This window comes from Tenebrio molitor, chromosome 8 (genome assembly GCF_963966145.1).
Source record: "Tenebrio molitor chromosome 8, icTenMoli1.1, whole genome shotgun sequence".
In the NCBI taxonomy this organism is placed as follows: Eukaryota; Metazoa; Arthropoda; class Insecta; order Coleoptera; family Tenebrionidae; genus Tenebrio; species Tenebrio molitor.
In genome coordinates this window covers 20,230,507-20,251,762 of record NC_091053.1, presented here as the reverse complement: position 1 = coordinate 20,251,762, position 21,256 = coordinate 20,230,507, and the positions used below count along the sequence as shown (strand labels likewise).

The 21,256-nt window shown below is 33.3% G+C and overlaps 1 protein-coding gene across 1 annotated transcript in view; it reads left to right on the top strand.

Annotated features, from left to right (window-relative positions):
* LOC138137449 (serendipity locus protein alpha-like) overlaps positions 1-21,256 on the top strand; it is a 62,981-nt gene that overhangs the window by 31,326 nt on the left and 10,399 nt on the right. The window lies entirely within an intron of this gene.

The following is a 21,256-nucleotide window of genomic DNA, read 5'->3' as shown; positions in this document are numbered from 1 at the left end:
TTCTACTGACTTGGGGTATTACATGAACTATACCTAATTTGATACATTAAAAAATAAACGTTTGCTTGGAAGAAAACCAGAACAAATTCTAACATGAAGATACAGTGGTTGTAAAATACTTTAGATTAAACCAATGACAATTAGGTAAAGTTCATTCACGTTGGATTTTCCCTGTCAAAGTGTTGTCCTGCGCCTCCTTTCTTAGTAATTTTCACATTATCGTGTTAGAGCGATTTGACGTCTTTAATTTTAAATGTTAGTTTGACGTGTGAAATAAAGTCACAGATTTTTTCATAAAATTCTATTCCTATCCTGGTTAATTTTACCATGGTGGGAAGAAAAAAGAAGATTTTATTAACAGCTAGTTTGAAAATTGCGTTAATGTAGCCAAGAACTGAAAAATGCTTATCCTGACCTAACCTGTAAAGTCTACGCATGACATGATTACTTTAGTAGCCCATCCACAGCTAAAATATTATTGAAGTAAAAATCACTCGGCTAAAAAATTAAATAATTTGACCTTGACGACTAAAATCCAACGTGAATGAACTTTACATGGTTGGTATAAAAATTCTTATTTAAATAGAATGAAAATTAGAAAGAATTATTTTCAGTTTTATACGAGTACATTATTTCTTATTTCCTACGAACACGAATGACCCATATACCTACTCCGTTACCTCATTGACCTTGCATTTTTATTCTATTGGAAAAAACACAACGCACTGGAAAATACTAAATGCGCCGTGTTAATTGTTTCGAGTTGTTCACTATACCATTGGTAGCCCTACAATCTTACGCGCACGTTATTTGCTTGGTCTGACAACTGTTTATTAAAGTCACTAGATATGTATATCTAGTGACTTTACTGTTTATAAATGGATTTACGGTACAGTGGGGAGCACGGAATTTCGGGCAGCAATTTATGTCATTTAAAAAAAAATACAATGTAGTCTGCGCTTTATTGTCATAAATGTCATAATAATTAATTTTGACAGAACTTCAAAATAAACTGTCACCATTATGCACAAAAGACCGTTCAGTTTTCGGAAAATTTCTCGCATATGTGAGTGTGATCACGTGTCCAGTGTCTGTCAAAAAACATAAAATCTGTCGGTGATTTGAGTGTGGTCGCTGAACAGAGTAATAAAAAAAGGGATATGACGTTAGTTGCGCGGAACGGCGGAACGATATACGCCGAAGCCTGTTTCACAATGAGGCAGGTTATTTGTCATTTGTCATTCTTATATTCATAAATAAAAAAGAAGAAAAAAGAAGAATATGATATAGTTAATAGACTGAGAAAAATGTTGAATTCATTGACATCTATATCTTCTCCAAACATGAACACGTTGTCAAACTGCCGAAGCGAAGTTAAAATTAATGAGATTATTGAGATTCCATCAAGTAATTTTTGTGGATGTACATGAGTCTTTCAAAAATATGCGCACGTTTTGAACAAGCCAATTGGAAGCTTCTGTTTAAAATACGCGGGCACTAGGGGCCGGTTTTATTACTCCCTCTGTTCAGCGACCACACTTCTTGTTGTTAACTGCTTTGTCTGTAGTTACTGTAAATTTCCCTCTTGTGTGTATTGACTCGTGCCCACTTTTTGGTATACTCAGGTATACTTGAGTCATCTTAGGCAAATCTGCCAACTGTCTGTCCAGTAGCTCACTCACGTCTTACGTACTTTGCAGCATAATTAGTTGTGGGACTAGATGTTTGCCGACTACAATGAATTGTTTCACTTTCATCTTTCATTAGAGAGCGCGACAGAGTCGCACGATACCATTGCCATTTAGTGGTAGCTCTGTAACATCTGATAAATTAACGAAATAACCAACAGGAATGGAGTAATTCGTTAACAATCACCCAACACAGTTAAAATTTTATCACGATAAACCAACTCGAGAATAATTTTAATAATGGACGAGATATCATCGTGAAATTGAGTAAGTTTACACAATTTAGCAAGTGTATTGTATTCAAAATTGTTCACAAGTTCTTCGAAAAATGTGGGTTGTGTGGGTTTACATTGTCTGATATTCCGGAAGCGGTTCAAGTGATAATCTTGAGATTTTTCTTTTTACTTCATAAATTTCAGCCATTTTCGTTTTTCTTCTAGTAGAAAGTTTACGTTTCTGGTCTCCACGCAATTTAATGTGGACCGGTGAATTCCACGAAATTGTCGAAATGTCATTAAACGTTCATTGGATCGGAAGGAAGGAACATTATTAAAATATTGATGGGTAATAATAATAATTTGCGATCACATAAAAACACTTTCTTTCCTTTAGAGATGTTCAAAAGTTCAATAAACTATCATTAGGCGGCTACATTTAATTAATAACGTTATCGGTTGAATAATTATTGTTAATTAATAACTCTGGGAGTGTTATTGTTTTCTCGAGAGAATATTTTAAAAGATGCGGTTGTTCTTCCTCATTCTCGTGATTAAAGTGGTTTTGAATTAAGCTCATCCGTCATAGACCAGAATTGTCAAATCGCCATTAGGTTGGCACTAGTGATAAAGTTACTAGCCACGCCAATGGTTATTTTTCTCCGTTTGTTTTTTATTTTTACAATAATTTTTGTAAATAAAAATGAATTTTGGTCGATCTTGAATTTGACAATTCATGTCTATAATGAATGAGCTGTACATTTATTACGTTACCGCCTTCAACAAAACAATTTAATCAAACCTGACGTCTCGTTTTTGAGGAATAAATCAGTCAAAATAGAACTCTTGTCTACATAATATGTGCTATCAATAGATATCAAGAGACATTAATTTCAATGTCATAATGACATACTTTACCACATCAGATGAATTATCTTCAATAACAGTGAAGAAAAAAATAGGATTACGTATATTATTATAGTTAGTAACGATAAAATCGTTCGACTCGTTCTGAATCGACAACAATTTAGTTTTACACAAATTACTTAAATAAAAATTTGGTCAAATTTTATGCACAAGACTTGTAAAGTGGCCTAGTCACAGACAAAATTAATAAACGACTGAAATTTTGACAAAATGAATAATTCAGAGTACAGCACTTGCGGCATGGTTTTGTTGAGAAATAATTTATTGTATGCTAATATTTATTTACAACATTTTGTCCTGCGAAAACTGAAAACCAGCAGGAAAAAAAAAACTAGTTAAGAAGCTCAGAGTTTCATAATTCATGACAAAGTAGAAGGAATGTCAATAGTTCAATACGTTTTGTAAATTTACAAACTTAGAGAAAAATTTTGCGAAAGATTTTAATGCAAATTCGTTGTATTATCATTAAGTCTTAATTATTTTCATAAAAACTAATATTTAAATGGCCACCAGACAATAATTTTTAATGTTCATCGAAACATTATTAATTATATACACCTGGTATTTATTTTGTGACTTCAAGGTAATCGATGTTTTAGACGTGTGTTAAAATAAAGTTTATTTTACTGTTCTTTGCTTCACGTAATTAATGTTACTCTGACCCACTTAATCTTGCCATTCATTTTTAAATTAAATATTTCGTAACCTTCAAGCTTTGTTTTATTCATTTCCAACGTTTTGAACCATCATTGGTATCATTTTAAAAACTTTATCTGCAAACATACATGATATACGAGTATTTGATTGAACGACAACGACAATTTAGTTAGATATCCTATCAAAATGACTTTCACGTACCAAGTGACTATAAATGTTTATTTTTTGTTGGGTTGGCAACATATTTTAAATTTTTTGGTGACGCACTGGATTTTTGAAATTCAAATGTGTCAGACCAAAAGTCAAATAAAACAAAGTACAGTAGACTCCCGATTATCCGAATCCCGATTTACCGAAACGCCGCGTCATCCGAAACGAAGGGAAATTTTATATCCGCCGTTTTAACCGAAACAATCTATACGAAACTCCGTATTATCCGGAATTTGCACGTGCACTTCTTAGAATTAATAAAAATTTCGTTTTTGTGGGAATTAACTTCCGAATCTCATTTCAGATCTAACAGAAATGCATTTTAAGGTTCATTTGTTCAGGTTAAAGTTGACATCATCATGAGCAACATAATAAAGTGTAAACGTGTTACTAGTGTTAGGCAAAATGAACTGCCATTACGTCTTGATAAAGAAGAGTCATTGCAAAGTAGCGTTGTCAAAAATGATTGTGTTCGTATAAGCACTGTTTCCGAATGGAAAAAAATCACAAAAAAAATTGAACAGTGCTGTATTTTGTGTATTAGCATCCCCCGCACTACAGCGAAAGTGTATGAAAAAAAGCGAGTACAATAAAATTGATGAGACTTATCAGTTATTAATCAAAGAGAACATGAAAAAAGCAGTGTATTAGTATGTACTGTATTTTAGCGTTTTTTTTGTACAAAAACTCCGTATTAACCGAACTTTCATTTAACCGAAAAGGCTCCGGTCCCGACTGTTTCGGATAATCGGGAGTCCACTGTAGTCATTATAACAGTTTATTTTTTAAATGCTTTTTACTAGTGATCATAATGCCAAAACGCAAAAACGCAAGTTTTGAATAAATTATAAAATCTTATTTACAATAATATACAACAATCCCTAATAATAATAATATGTAAATAATACAATAATCACTTTGTAGGTACTAAACTTCCAAAATTCTAACCTAAAAAATTAATCAGTACGTGACATGTTGACAATGACGAGGCTTATCAATTGCTCAGGGATGCCAACTTAGTTTTGTTTTAGTTATTTATAGTCACTTGGTATGAATACAGTAACGAGTAAAAATAGAATTACACGTTTTATTTCTTTTTGTTAAATACATCAAGATCTTAGACACAAAAATACAAAGCAAGCGACGAAGTTTCAAAGTTTAAATGTCAAATGTCAAAACAAACAAGTTCTATCTTCTATGATTTATGTCCGTTTGTAAAACAAACAGTGTATAGCCGTGACATGCAAAACAGGTGCCAAAGTGTCGTTTCCACCGTTAACAACTTTACACCTGAACAAAATGCAGTATTAGTAATCAGTGGAAAGCAAATATTTCACATGAATATAAATAATTTTCGATAGTAAAAAATGCAAATTCGTCCGATAAATGCTTGTTAAAAAATCCAATCGTGTGCGGGTACAGTCTATGATTTACAAAGCACTTCCTACAGTTTTAAGATCAAATCGCACATATTTTCACCTTTCTCTCAACTACCGGTACATTATTCGACGAACAAATATGATTTTGCATATCTATGCAACGCGGCCGTCGAATTCGAACGTCAAGCCCGGGGCCATTTTGAAACGTTTACTCCATTTTGCAGCACGTTAATTCGCAACGCTTCGCCACGTTAGCCATAAGTGTACAGAAGGTCATAGTGATTTATTTCGAAACCAGGTGTAATTGAGAAATTGATTTATTTTTATGGGTGTGAATCAACGAGTGCGACGCTCGCGGTCAATGAGACCACGGCAAATTAAATGTTAATCGTAAATCACAGTGCAGCTCAGGAGAAATTCTAATCGATTCGGGTTTAACATTAAAAGTGCATTTTGTACTTTCATTTTAATATGTGGTCCAAGGCCACGTGCTCTAAAACTCGTCCAGAAGTAGGTAAAAGTTCTCTAGAATCTTCTTCTGTGAGTTATGGCGAGTGCAGACTCAACCCGATTCCAACTGAGGTTTCAGTTACACATGTCGATTTATGTTAATGAACAAAATGTGAATCTGCGATCTTGATGTCTTTATTTTCAGTTGACGGTTGTAATTACAAGTTTTTGGAATTTTAATGTTGAATTCATTTTTGTTCTTGTGCGCACAAGAAAATGTTTTCAACAAGTAATAATAATACAATAAAACTTCCACCTTCATCTAATTACACCATTTAGAGCATTTATAAAGGGTTACTATAAATGATTGTAGTCCAAGTAGGCATAAAAACTGAATGTAAAATTTGTGGTTGCCGCTCGGTATAAAAAACATCAAAATGATGTGAATAAGTGAGTACACACCGTTCACACACAAGAGTTAAATTGGGTGCAAAACAACTCAATATTTTTGTATTCAATCGTTGATTAAAAAAAAAAACTCTCATTACCGCACTTTTCACCTAAAAAATGACAGTGACAGCGACAAAAATTGACAGTTCACATGAAAGCGTGAAAAATTTCATAACATGGGCGTGGCCTGCTTGGACTACAATCATTTATAATAACCCTGTAGTATATGATCAACAAAAACGAGATGAGGAGTGGTTATGGAAAACAAAACTACTGGAAACGTACAGCATAGCTTCAATCCTCAACTAGCATCCTTCATGACAAGAAGAAGTTCCACAAACAAAAATGTGAATGGTAAACCCAGTCACCATTTTCTTCGTTTCCATTTTGAAAATACATGCTGTTCCATTGCTGCCCTTCGTTTCTTTTGTTTGTTGGTCGCATTTTTTTTGTTTGCTTTTTTATGTCAGTTCCTTCTGTCAAAATACCATCTTTGCTTTGCAGTCTTCGTAGTTCTACCTCCAGTTATTTGTCACTTTCTACTGACATAATTTGACACAATGTTACATGACATTTCTGCTGACAACGATTACATATTTCAAAACCGGTTTGTAAACATTTATTGGGTTCATATTTAAAAAAAATATATTTTACAAGCTAACGAAACTCCAGAACTGTTTATAAATCAGCAACATATAATATTGAGTAATTACTGACAGCCAGAATGTAATTTCTGCAAATACTGATAGACCCCTGTTTATTATAATTACAAATAGACTTGGTATATTTAAGACTAGATAAAGTAGAATGTAGTTCCTCTTTTTCTGAAAAACACAATTTAAATGAACATTTTGTAATTACCTGTGTACCATTTAAAATACCTTAACTAGAGAAATCAAAATTAAAGCACCACAAAAAATAGAACATGAAGATTCCAGGAAGTTTTCACTCCATACAAGTTGATATAATCCTCCAAACTTGAATAAAAAATACAACCAATAACAAATTATATGAAAAATGTATTTTAAAGAAATTAGAAGAAAAAGCTAAAGAAACACATTTGCAAAATATTTTGTTTTCTAAAAGTAAAGGCTGTCATGTCCCTAGAACGTGGACTTCCCCCATATGCGGGACTAGTGTTGTGTAGATTCTATCGTAAAAATGAGACTTACAAATATTTTTCCATTTTTACTCATAGATAGATATAAAGACAAAAACTTACGATATTTCCAAATATTACCAACAAAAAGGTAACCATACACATAAAGTCACAGTGCTTGCAGTTATTAATCATTGTGAACTAAGATTGATGAGACAATTAAATGACGTAAAACGTTCTAAAGTACCTATTGATAATGGAGATATGTAGATACACATTTTTTTAAATTGAGTTGTAAATGATAAACCAGTTAAAACGAAATCTGATAATAACGATAATGATTAGTGACGTATTTTGTTGGGTATGAATTAAAATACTAGTTTGCTTTGGAATTTTTGCACATGTAAATATTCCTCCACCGCTCAACTTTTTTTCGAAGTGCCGAACTATTAGTTCTGTCAATAAATGTAATCAATCGAATTTACAATTGTTGCAATTTACAAAATTGAATTAACAAACGTTGGTGGCCACTTTCAACACTAGCTGTGACTTGCTTTTGTTAGCTCCTTTAAAATTTTTTTAATCTCAACTTTGCATTCATATCATCCCTTTGCAATAAATCACATTTGGAATTTGGGTATACAGGGTGATTCATATAGTTTCATAAATGTTTTAATCAGTGACAGATTCCGATCTCAAAAGGCTCTTGACAATAAAATTTTGAGTCATACATCAAAAATTGGCAAAAATTACCATATCGGTTTTTTCACTATTAGTAAATGTCATTCTTCACTAAATTATTCCACTTTACGTCCAATGTATAACAAATGTCATGAATATCATAATAGAAGCAAACAATTGTTGCTATAGAGAAAATATTGACATTATAAAGTTCGCTTTAGTTTCATTTTGACAACAACGTAAAATATTTTTATTTATCTGCAGATTTTAAAAGGTGGTAGTACACTCTTCAACATGCTTTATCTTCAACAATTTTAATCTTAGAACCTAGATATTTTTTTAAGAGTGTTTAGGGGTTGGAATCTACCACCGGTTAAAGTTTGTATGATACTATATGAATCACCCTGTATATTTTGAGGTTAGGCTTTCTTTTTTTGTAGAGCCGCATTTCGTATTTTTACAAGGGTAATGCAAAGGTAACTACATGAAAATCATTTTATTCCATACTTTTATCTTCAGAAATGCCCAAAATTTATGTTTGTTTGTGTCAGTTGCTGCTTAGCATGAAAGAAGCAAATAAAAATTTGGTTGTTTATTTAAACAGCAAACTTGGAATGACGCATTTATCTACAGCGTTAAAAAAAATCTGTTCAAGACTTTATAACTGTGCTGTATGCACGACACCCACGCTAGCGTGAGATTAGAAAAAGCTCCGAAACCTTTGTCGACCCAGTCCAGATTAGCACTCACCTCTGAGGGATGTTGAGCCCCACTGACGCAATCCCACTTTTACACCTATTTGAATTTTCGAGAGCGCTTAGAAGACAACAAATAAAATTTGCAATGCGTAAGTGTTTATGTAAGGTGGGTAATTTACATGCGTCGCAATCACACGCAAAATAACCGCCAGATACGGCACGATTGGGGTCAAACGATTTGCGTTATGTTTGTATAATTTAAATTTTTGATCGAGAAATGGCAATAGTTATTAAGACACCTCTTCGGGTGAATTTGTTAAGTGATTTGCACGCAACGTTGCAAAATCTAATGGCGACGTTGCTCCAGAGGACTTGACAAAAATTGTTAAAAAAATTGAATCGTAACCTTGTTCTCAACCTTGATCTTTCCACCTGTCGTGCCAGGAGATTTGCATTTTGCCCCGAAACTAGTTTAAAAAGCAATTTGAATAAAATGGCGAAAGTGTTACGTAAGTGCACTTTTAAGAGCGCAAATTAAGTTGTTTGCTTGTAAATTGTTATTAATAAAGCGAGTGTTTGGGGTTTCACAATGTCGCCACATCCTCCACAATTTCACTTTAGACAACTCTTAAAAAAAAAAATTGTCGGGTTTTTTTTTTGGTAATAGGTGATCGTGACCTATACTCGACGCATCTCGTTCGCATATTTTTTATGGCGGAATGTGTGTTGCAAAATTTTTGACCTTGTGTAGACGAAATTGTCAGCGATGTAAATTTTTGCAATCGCTGACACATCAAATAATTTTATATAATTTTCAGTAATGTATTCAAAGCTTCATGTTTTGTAATTTATGATATTTACGATTCTCACAGCTGAACGAGGTTGTATCTACAAGGTGTTTCATGCATTTCGTTCTTTTAAAAATTGCTGATCCGGCGCATCCACCATATACATACATATGTCTAACGATTTGAAAGAAGTTTTCACGGTAGTGTAGCATTTTTACCATCTGCATCTGAATAATCTAATGTCGGCGAGAAAAAGTGAAATGAAAAATAAAATTCAAAAAGAAGTAATAATGTCGTGTGAAAAGTGGATGTAATGAAAAAAAAAAAAATTAAATATACGAGTAAATAGTGCTTTCAAAGGAATTTGATAGAAACTTCATACAGATATTCGTATCTAATGATAAAATAAATTCCAGCCTCTATGCCGTGCCCCATAGGGGCATTTATTCAAAACAAAAGACAACAGGATCACTACTTGACTCTGTTGTGAATAAAAACGACAATATTGCTAAAATAATTCTTGAGAATAAGGGATTGTTTTGAGCAAATCTGTTTAATTTTCAGCAAAACAAATGCACTAACATTGTTTTAAAAAAATCCTCATCCTTCTTCAACTGAATATAAAAAGGTACAAATTTGCACAATTTTTTTTTCTTCAATCGTCCGTAAAATATGACATTGCACTGCTGCATTGATAATGCTAAAGTGTCACTTCATTGTCATGGCATCTAACGAGCTGATCAGCGTCCGTGAAATTATTATCTCCGCTGAGGAGCGTCCGTGAAGTTATTATCTCCGCTGAGGGCGTCCGTGAAGTTATTATCTCCGCTGATGAGCGGCTGTAAAGTCAACTAACTAAATCATTTGAAATTCCTACCTGGTTTCTTAACATGTCTTAAATAATTTGTTATGAAGGTTTGAAGAAAAAATAGTGTATGGTATTCGGAGCAAAAATGGTTTTCTGTGCTTTGGTTGGTTTGTCTGCCGTACTGCGTTCGGCAGCCAATCCACCAGCCGCAGCACATAAAACTTCATTTTTGCTCCTCATAACATAATATGTATACTATTTTGTCGTCTTTATCATCCCATTGCAATAAATCATATTTGAAATTTTGATATAGATATATTTTGAGGTTAGGGTACTGCCTTCTTTTTTTTTGTAGAGCGACATTTCGTATTTTTACAAGGTAACTAGATGAAAATCATTTTGTTACACAGTGTTATTATCTTGTGCACCGACTCACATTCTAAAATCTGCATTTTGTAAATTGTAACGTAGAGACGAACCAAACCGGAACTTCCACAAGGGTTAACTGCAGGTCCGTTTTTATTCTCCGTTTGTTTCTTGTTTCTGATAATTTGGATATTGCATTATGTAATAAACATCTCCAAATTATGAGCCAACAACTAGTGATTAGTGTAGTAATAATAGTCCATTATTTATACCATCAATCATACGTTTATTGTAAACATATTTCCGGTAATCATTTCCACGATGAATCCATCACTTTCATCTTAAATGTGAGAAGGTTGCGGTGTGCGATATGCCAAGAAATAATCACAAAATCAACATTGAAACCGGTAAGGATAAACCCAAACAATAGGTGAAAGTTTACAAAAATTCAAATCCAGATGGTACTGCGTGGGATTATTGCAACGACACAAAATTCACAATTGAAGATGAAAGTCAGTTCGTGGATGAATTCGTTCGAGGTATTTTGACCTTGACACTCAAGGGTCTTTGTTCCATCCAATCAAGTGAGCTTTTGGGCTCCCGTAATAAAAAAATCGAAAGTTGATTTCGGGAACCGATTAAATGCGTTTTTATGTCTTGCTAGAACAGATTTTCCCCAAATGTCTATTAAACTAGAAATGCGGTGATCTAATCCTCTACTCTCTACCACTTCGAATTTATTCACGGTAGAACAGGCGCAACAGCGTAAATAGTACCAGGTGACAGATTTACGACCTAGTCTGAGCAGCGCAAGCAAGAAGAACAATCATCATTGTTGTCATTTATTATGTACGTTGCGCACGTGAGTGTTTTATTCGGGTGCGTGTGAATCATATGAAACGACAAGGGCGGTACCATCACCGTTAACAATGTCGTCTGTACGACGTTCACATAAAGCATGGTGTAATTTCTTACAAAACGTCCCAGCGGCTCTCGTTCATGTCGCAGCCGAATGTAAAACGTTTCGTTGTGAAACAGAAATGGAATAATTGCGTGAAGACCAGAACTTAAGGAGGATGAGAATCGGGAACGTGGTACTCGCAAACATTTGCGAAATTGGAGGTTCCAAGTGAGAACCAGACGGTTTGAGTGGCGAATTTGTCAGTATCAGTAGAGTCTACACGTGCTGTCAATTTGACTTATGAGTATGACTATTGTCTCTTGTGAGAAAGGTTTTTCCCACAGGATGGTACTGGCTTTTGGAGTAGGTTAAAATATTTGTATTGTTTCTTACAAGTAGATCACGTAATAGTTATTTACGAACCAAATGCGGGAAGACGATGTTCTCTCATGAGCGCATTTTTTTAAAGCACGAGCGACGAAGGAGCGAGTGCCTTTAATTAATGCGCGAATTAGCGGAAGATGTCTTCATGCAAGTGACTCGTACAATATTTTTTGTACATTAAATTAAAAAAATTTGTTTTAATACATTAAACATAATTGGGAAGCGTTACTTCCAAAACTGTGGGTACAAAAAGATGTTTTTACACTACTGTATGTACACCCCTGTTCACTTCTATCAACGCAATACCATCTGCTATCATTTCTATTACAAAATCTTTTGAGCGTTTTCCTCTTTGTCAGTACTGTCTTGGTGCATTTTCAAAGCGTTTAACTGACATACAAAAGTCGCGCGCTTGGGGAACTATACGTCCCAGCTTTTCACTATTGGGGCGTTTTAAATGACGACACTAAATCGAGTTTTTTAACTGGCGTTTAAAAATTACTTTTTTCATCTATCATTGCTTCGTATATTTGTCAAAAGACAGCGCTGCAACATCTAAATGTTTATTTATTTTTTTAATAATGTTTCAGAAACCCAAATTCCAAAAATTCTTTTTCAGAATTTGTTGTTCTGTCACTCACTGATAGTTGAATTTCAATTTTATGTAGCGTACATTTTATTGGATTTTTTGCGTTATCGTACAGGCTGTCTCAAAATTCGCGAATTCTGAATTTAGAGCGTGGTAGGGAAGGCCCCAGTGGAGCTCGAAAAATACTTAGAAAAAAAAATTCGCTCTTCCTGAAGAAGATATAAGCACTTTAATTTTGTTCAATACATAGCAGCCTTCATATCCACAGTGACAAAATACTGTTCTAGCTACGTTGTCCTTCCATTTTTAAGAAAAATTACAAAAATTTAAGATTTTTTTACTCCAAGGTAAAGCTATTCTTCAAAAAATTGTTTTACGTTATTATTTTCCACAATCATCTACACCATAAATAACAATAAACACTGAACTTTTCAGCCTGTATTTGAAGAAAACGCACTTCAAAGAGTGCACCTTCAGACCAATGTATCTTTGTAAGGGGAGTCCCGATTTTTTTTAAATTTCCATATTTGGACTACTGAAGTGATCCCCTACGATGCTCTGAATTTGGAATTCGCCAATTTTGAGACAGGGATATTCGTTACTAGATGGCCATAAATTTGGTTAGGTTGGAAGCTATGTGGTTTCTGGTGACAAACAAAAGATATTTCAAAAATGTAAGGCAGCGAATTCCTTGTAACAGTTGCAAATGGCTAATTTCTCGCTAAGTGATAGATGTTTTTTCGTTTCATTATCAATTTTGGTTTCTGGCGGCATATTTAGTTGACTTAATCTCTCAATTCATAGTTACCAACCTTAGGCATTCAAAGTTACTTTTGAAAATTCTAGTTACACAACATGAAAAACATTATTTCCTTAAAAATTCGAATTCTAGGGAGTAATTTATTTTTGACATGATTATAGTTGGTAATTTTTATCGAAGGAAGTAAATACGCAAAAATACTTAGTTGTTTTAAATTAAATGTTACTTCAATAAATTGCAGTCTACTCTTTCGACATCTCGTAACACGTTGTTTTATCACTTGTTTATGACATTTTAAGGTGTATAAATTTCACATTTCGACTAAACTAAAACACCTCTTTTGCAATGTTTTGAATAATTACAGATATAAAAATACATTGGCTTCTACAGAACTTAAACTTGTTTTACATTTTTATTTAATTGCCTACCTACATTAGGAGTTTTAAATTTTGTTTTCTTCACAATTTTTGCAAAAATATTATTTCTCATAAAAGTTGCGTCCAACTAGAAAGTAGTATCTGGACAATGTTAAACGTGTATATTAAAATAATTATTTCCTCCGGCATCCAATAATCGATAGCTACACCCAGATCACATTAATTGATTTATAACTGTTTACTAATTTTTTATGTCATGTAACTTACATAATAACCAGCAAATTAATAATTTTTGTTTGGGTACCTTTTGTTTTATTAACTGAACAACCGATATAAACACTGCAAATTGTGTAGGTAGTTACTTTCATTACTATAATGACCTGTTAACAACACATTTATTTTTCATTTACTTGTTCGACAAAGTCTCTCTCCATAACTAAAGTTCTTACAAAATCCTCTCAAAATTGCATCATCTCTTCTAGTTGTTGATGGTACTAACGGTACGCTTGGACGCCTGCATAAGAAGTCATTAAAACAGTGCTACATATTGGCTCCGGGTAATTATTTCTTTTGCAGGAAGCTTCACTTCTGACTCAACATAGTCACCACATAGGCATCAACACATTTGATATAATCATGCTGCAGCACTTAAAAGCCCTTGAGATGTTGTTCATTATTTGCAAAAGATATAACATGACATTTAGTTGTCCCTGTATAGGAAATATGAACAAGAGAGGGTTGAAGATAGGACCCTGCGGAACACCCATTGTGATAAGAATGTGGTCAGAAATCATTTAATCATAGTTTCACTTTTCTATACTTAATAAATAAGTACTTAATGATTGTCTCTTTAACGATAATAAAAACAAAAATTTATTATAATCGACAGGATATTTATCTATTTCTCGATAATTGCACACGGAGAAATGACGTAATAGCTACTTTTACATTACTTACTTATTTTTAAGTCCATTAAATTATATGCAGTATTGCAGCGGTCGTATTTTTTGTACAGTTGCTGATCTTTTTGGTCACCTTCCAAAGAGCAAGAAAACAGCAAAAAACAATAGTCGCTCGTTAATTTCTTTATTGGACATCTAGATTTACAATGCTTGGTGAACATCTGCTGTACCATTCTAAACAGCCCCCGGCGCAGCATATATGAAATAGTTACATAAAATCCCGGCGGTGCTTGCATTTTTTCTGTTCGAATTTGAACAGTACGGGTCTGTAGAAAGCTCGACGTCAGTCGGACGTTACAAAATATCGTGTGCAAAGCGGCTTCGACGAGAAACGTCTACAAAATTTAATTCGAATTGGACGGTGGCGTTAGTGGGAAGTGAAGGGGGTCCGTGCGGGAAAAATTCGTAAAGGTCAGAGAGCAAAAGATGGTAACCTGGCGACGGTTGTCGGTGGCGTGGACAAAGAAAGTGACGGTACGTATAGTTAGCGGCGGCGGCAAGTGAGAGTGCGGAAATAAGTCATTTGTAATGTGGTTTCCTTTTTGGATAAAATTATGTAAAACCTTGAAACTGTGGTAGGATGCGTCTTCGTAACCGCCAGTGAGATATGGATAATTTCTCTTTTTTAGATGTGTCAGTAAAAAACAAACGACACAACATGACACATTTTATCTAGACCATTTCCAATCATTTTTTCTATCAAGGAAGAACATTACGATTCTTCCAAAGAATGCTACTATCTTCCACAATTTTTAGTTTTGTAAATCCATTATTATTTATTTTAGTTAAGCAGCACTAAGTATTTCTGAGATGTACTATAGTCCAATTTTTACCCTTTTGAGGTGACGTCACGATTTCCTTCCTCGCTTGCTCTTTATTGAAACGACAGAAACAGAAAAAAACAAAAAAAAGGCACGTTTATTTATTGATGGTCACTTTGGGGTTATTTTATGCTTCTGTCAATTTGACAATTTTTAATTTCTTTCACTTATTACATTGATTACAAACATAACCTTTCGAATCAATTGTCAACAAATTTGACACATTTATAGTTATTTATGATCAATTCAAATTTGTTTCTGATCCTAGCTCAAACATACGTAAAGTTACTAGATAATGACGTCACCTCAAAAGGGTAAAAATTGGACTATAGCATGATTGTAAATTTACCATCACGTCTAAAGTAAAATAAATAACTATTACCCACAACTAGTTTAAATTTTAAAGTCCTTTTAAATTGGTTAAATTTGTCACACCTTAGCGTAAGTTGATAGATCGCCGAAAATTAGGTTATGTCTGATGCGAAGCAACGATTATTGAAAAATGAGAAGTTTTTAAAAACAAACAAATCAGAGCGAGGAAAAGGCATTTAATTTAAAGGTGTGGCTCCAATTATCAATAAAAGATTACAAAAACCAAGACGTTTAAATTTGAAATTTATGTCACCTGTCAATAATGACAATGAAACAAACGGAAATAGGTAGAATTCAGTCTTGCTAATATCAAGTAAAATTTTTTATGCCAACTCAAAACGTAAGTAATAATTGTTGCTCACACTGTAGTTATTAATATGTACTTCCATTTCTGAAGTAACACTGCACAGTGAACATTTTTTGCTCTAAAGTTAACATATTGTAATAGCACATTTTAATACTCAATTATTAATAATGACAGTCACTATTGTAATGACATTTGATGACATTTGAATTAAATTTTTACGTGTTCCCAACTAAAGCCTATTAATCATGGCCTTCTCGATTTTTTTTATTTTCGATCGCACGGTAGTTGGTAGTGTGAAACCGACATAACCGACAACATGTTGTTTTACATTAATTTAAATTAATTTTATTCATGGAATGAATCGTAAGGTTTATTGAAACAAAATTGCATATCATATCGGGATTATGACTTAGAACAATTTGAAGGAACTCTTGACAATTCTCATCTATTTATTACTAACATTAGACGTAATCAAACAGGGAGAAAATTTTAATTTATGACACTTCAAAATTTAAAATATAAAATACCTAATTACAATATCAGTCTCAAATAATTTTGAATTTTAGGAATTTAAATCAAAGAAGAGAAAAACCCGGCTTCGCTGTCAGTTTCTACAAATGAACGCTTCGAAACCTTTAATCTCACTATTATTTATACTTTTCGAGAATTTCTTCAATAAAGTGGCGCAACCTCCACATAAAAAATAATTAGATAATAAATGTCGGATAAAAATGTAAAAGACATTTTTCTGATGCAAGTGTCATAAAACGAATGACTGAAAAAATTATAACTTGTTTGTAAGTAATTTAATTAAAATGCATTTTTAGAAAAACCTGTTTCTGTATTAGTGCAGCGAGTTTTCCATTCAAGCGTATCATCTTGTTTCATGTAATTTTTATCTTGTGGACATTACATGAATGACAAGCAAGCAAAACCAATACGGATTGAAAAATGTAGGACCATAATGTGCTGACCATGAGGTCTATTTCTTTACAATATGGGGAAATGTTTTATTTCTTTTTATGTGAGTATTGAGTAGAAATTAAAGCTTAAAAATGAATAAAAAGCAAAATGCTTTAAAATTCTTGATGATATTTTAGTTCGATGGCTTCATACCGAATTTTGCGTAATAATAATTAAATAAACAAAATTGAATAAATGTGAGTAGGAAAAACCTAGAAAATAACTGCAATTGGTTCTAGTTAAGTTTGTCTGCTATTTGTGATGCTTAAAAATGGATTTAATGAACTAACAATGTTTAATTGAATAATTACAACTCAAGGACAAGTTCGATAAAAAGCCTTATAAAATACATATATTTTATATTACCAGATGACGATAAAAGGTTGTGTTTTCTAAAATAATAAACATTACTTAGAATGATTTTTCACTGTTATGTACAACATATTTATTACAATGACCGAATCCAATTTACTTTATCAGGACATGCAAGACATTACTTTTTTTTTATGAAGCTTGGTTTCACCTTTTTGGTTTCGTTAATTCTCAAAATTATATAATTTGGTCAGCATACAATCGTCACAATGTTATTGAAGTGAACTAGACGATGTGGAACTAAGAAACGACTATTTCCCACAAGGTTCAGCAACCGCTTACACGACACGAACACTTAACAACAATTAATTTAGACGAGCTTTTCCTCAGCCGATTGATAAGTGTAGGATTGTAGCCAAGCCCATCACCCGACTTGACTCCTCTTGATTTCTTTTGGTTCTTCAATTTAAGAAACGGAGTGTTTAGATATCTGAGTTTCCAAGAATTATGCATTGTAAAGTACTCGTAGTTGAAGATGCAACAGCAAATGCGGAATTTGAAATGCCGACCAATGTTTTTAATAATTTAAATAGAAGTATTCAACGTTGTTTGAACCAAAGTTGACATCATCTCGAACATTTTCTCTAGTCATTTACTTCTGTATGTTTGTTAAAATGTCCTTACTTTTTTTCAATGAATCTAATGAATTCACGTTTTTCACGTCCCCTTTTAATCACGTACTTTTAACAAACAGGTAATTGTCATCAGAGTGAATGATTAACATATGAAAAAACGTCACAACGTAAATGTGCTATTTTGCATCTTTTATGTCTTAAAATAAAAATTCTGCAATACGGTCGATTTAGCAAATTTTGTATGTGCATTGTGGTGTGTTGAAATTGACATCTGCAATTTAAAAATTTGTTAAGCTCAAAAGTGATGGAAAACGAAAGATAATATACCTACTCGTGTCCTTAAAGTAGGTACTCGTACTTGTAGGTAGATACTTCAGAAGTCATAAGAAAGATATGTACCTATTGCAAAATTCTAAATATGGTGTAAACAAAATAAAGTTGTTTCTAGTTCGACAATATGGTGTCAACGTTTAATTGCCAACCTTGCAGACGCAAAATAGCGAAACTATAATATTCAACAAAAATTACCATTTTTATTACTGAATATTAACAAGTGACATTGAACTCAAACATTTCTTTGACATCCTTAATTCAAAATAAATTAATCATTAATTAGACAGCTCGCTTGGTAAGTGGATAAACTAGATTTGTTTAAAAAAATATTTTTATTTATTTTACCAAACATATTTTTCACAGTCGAGAAAGTAAACATTCGACATTTAAATTTCTTGTAATAATTTAAATAATATGTTTACCATCATGTCTCAATTAGGTAGGTATGACCGAAATCAAAAAGGTGTGGTCACAAATGATCACTTTCCCTTAACTTTTTGCTATTCATTTTTTTTTTCTTAACACTACTAAAATTAGCCACAGATGAACAATCCGTAAATATTATGAAAACGTAAACGACTCACGCTGTATAAATATTGACAGCACTCACAATCAAAATTTTTCCATATTTACGTTTGTCAAATAAGAAACAATCAACCTTGACAGTGAAAGATGCAAAGAAATTGTTTCGAAGTAGAGCAAACGTCAAAAAATTTCTTTGACTCTCAGTTCGAAAAAAAATCCTCAACTTATTTTTTTGTATGTCTTCTAATAAAAGAAAGTTTGCACTGACGTCAGATCCAACGACGTCCAACACTTTCGGCTTTCTAAGTTTGCCAAGATCAACCATTACCAGTCGTGTCACTCGCTGTGATCGCCAAAACCAGCCACAATTTGGCAACAAAGCCATCAATAACAAAAAATGATTGAAGAGACGTCAGTTTTCAATCATTTTAGAAATCTCGTGGGTTTTTCACTCCTTTAATTAATTTGTTCGTCGACACTAATAATAATTTATCTCGTCGCCATTATAAAACATTTGTTAAGTAATAACCGTTGCGTGCAGTGTAGTACTGCAAAACAGTTAATCAGCTCTTACTTTTAAGTAACAGAAAGACTCATCACAGTAAAATATTAAGTAATAAAATACGTAACACCCTTCTCATGAAGGAACACTCCAAGTCCTCGTTAACGAGATACGATGACAATGGTAACCACAGACTAGACATGTGAAACTGAAATAAGTGTATCGCTACTTATGTCTGCACAGTTTATGGGTTTTTGTTTGACGAATCGTCTTCCGGTTCCGCTACCTATTTCCCATAACGACAATGTGTCTAGTGAAAGGAGAGATGCGCCGCAAATATGTTTTTAGACTGCCCACACTTGGTTTATCAATCAAACAATATTGGAATACAGGAAATGGGAAAAAGTGAACGGGTGTCGAAGATGCAAATTTGCAAAGTCAACACGTTCGGGGAAATTTTGCAACGGGCACCACATCTGGGACACAAAGAAATAGTCAAAACTCCTTTCGTTACAAAAATGATCATGCCATTTTTATTGCATTGCATAACTGACAAGCAAGTTTTTATTATTTGTCTGTCATGTGTGGGGCTAATGCTAATGAACATTGATACTAAACAGAGCTGGCACTAGCATACTTCCCTGCGGAACTCCTCCTTCTCGACTGATTCGCTACATGTGCAGCTTGGATCTAAGCTAAATATTTTTTTACTCCTAATTCATCATTTATGTAAAATAAAAAAGTTTTAATATCTACACGTACTTTAATTATAAATAAGGAAAAATTATACAGGGTGTCCCAGAATGAACCAGCATAATTTTAACCACGAGTTACTGGCTTCATGTAGAACTCGGAAAAAATATTTAAAAAATTCTATGTCAAAAAATAAAATGACATTTAATTTTTGAGGTACAATTTTTTTTTATTGCTTTTAGTCTTCTACGTTATCCCACAACCTCGTAGGTAAAATTTTTGCACATTTTAAAAATACACCCTTGTATATCATATTTTATAAAAATGTAGATACGCCAATGCGAAGTAACTTCTAGGAAATATGCTTTAAAACAAAACATTGGTGTACATTTTATAAAATATGATACAAGGGTGTATTCTTCAAATGTGCCGAAATTTTACCTGCATGGTTGTAGGAAAACGTAGAAGACTAAAAGCAAGTAAAAAAATGTTACCTCAAAAATTAAATGTCATTTTATTTTTTGACAGAATGTTTTAAATATTTTTTCCGAGTTCTACATGAAGCCAGTAGCTCGTGGTTAAAATTACGCTGGTTCATTCTGGGACACCTGTATAGTCAGGAGGGCCAAGAGAAGATCTGACAACCTATTTGTTAAATAGGGTCCACCTCAGGGTTTTCGATATTTGGACCAATTTTGTGTTAAACACGTCATAAATAATTTTTTCTACCTCCGTTTCTGGACTTGTACATTAACTCCGTTGAGCAAACTTTTTGGCCCTTGTCACTCCATATTGTACGATTCTGTCATCTGCCATGCTAGGGTTGGTTAAGATAAAGCGCGCGTCATTCAAAAGGATGTTTACTTCTTTTTTTGAATACTTTTATTTTTAACACCCAAGAGAAATTGTGCAAAAAGTCGTAAAGTTTTTGTTCATTTTGAGTGTTCAGAATCATTTTGAACGATTTCTTGTGTTCTTCTGAAGCGTCCCTCACTTGATGAGACGAAGGTAAATCGTTGAATCGGTTTTCAGATGTGGGTCCACCTTTTTTCACCAAAGAAGTGCTACGATTTTGTCATTGGTCAAGGTCTGTGACGCAATAACTAGATATAAATCCGCAGCTGTATCCACTTTCATTTATTTTAATAAATAAGTTTGTGCAGTCATGATGAACAAATAAGTTTGTTAACAAGTCATTGCAGTCGATGTTTTGTAGAGAGGGCTGACAGCGGTTGACCTACATTGCTATACAGACGGGATCAGAAGACGAGGAGGAATGCTCGGTATAAATCATGATGACCACGGTGACGTAATCGCCCCTTCACTGGACGACTACCACACTTACGTAACTATGAGTAGATGAAACAATTGTTAAAATGGAAAAAGTGTGAAATATTATAAAAT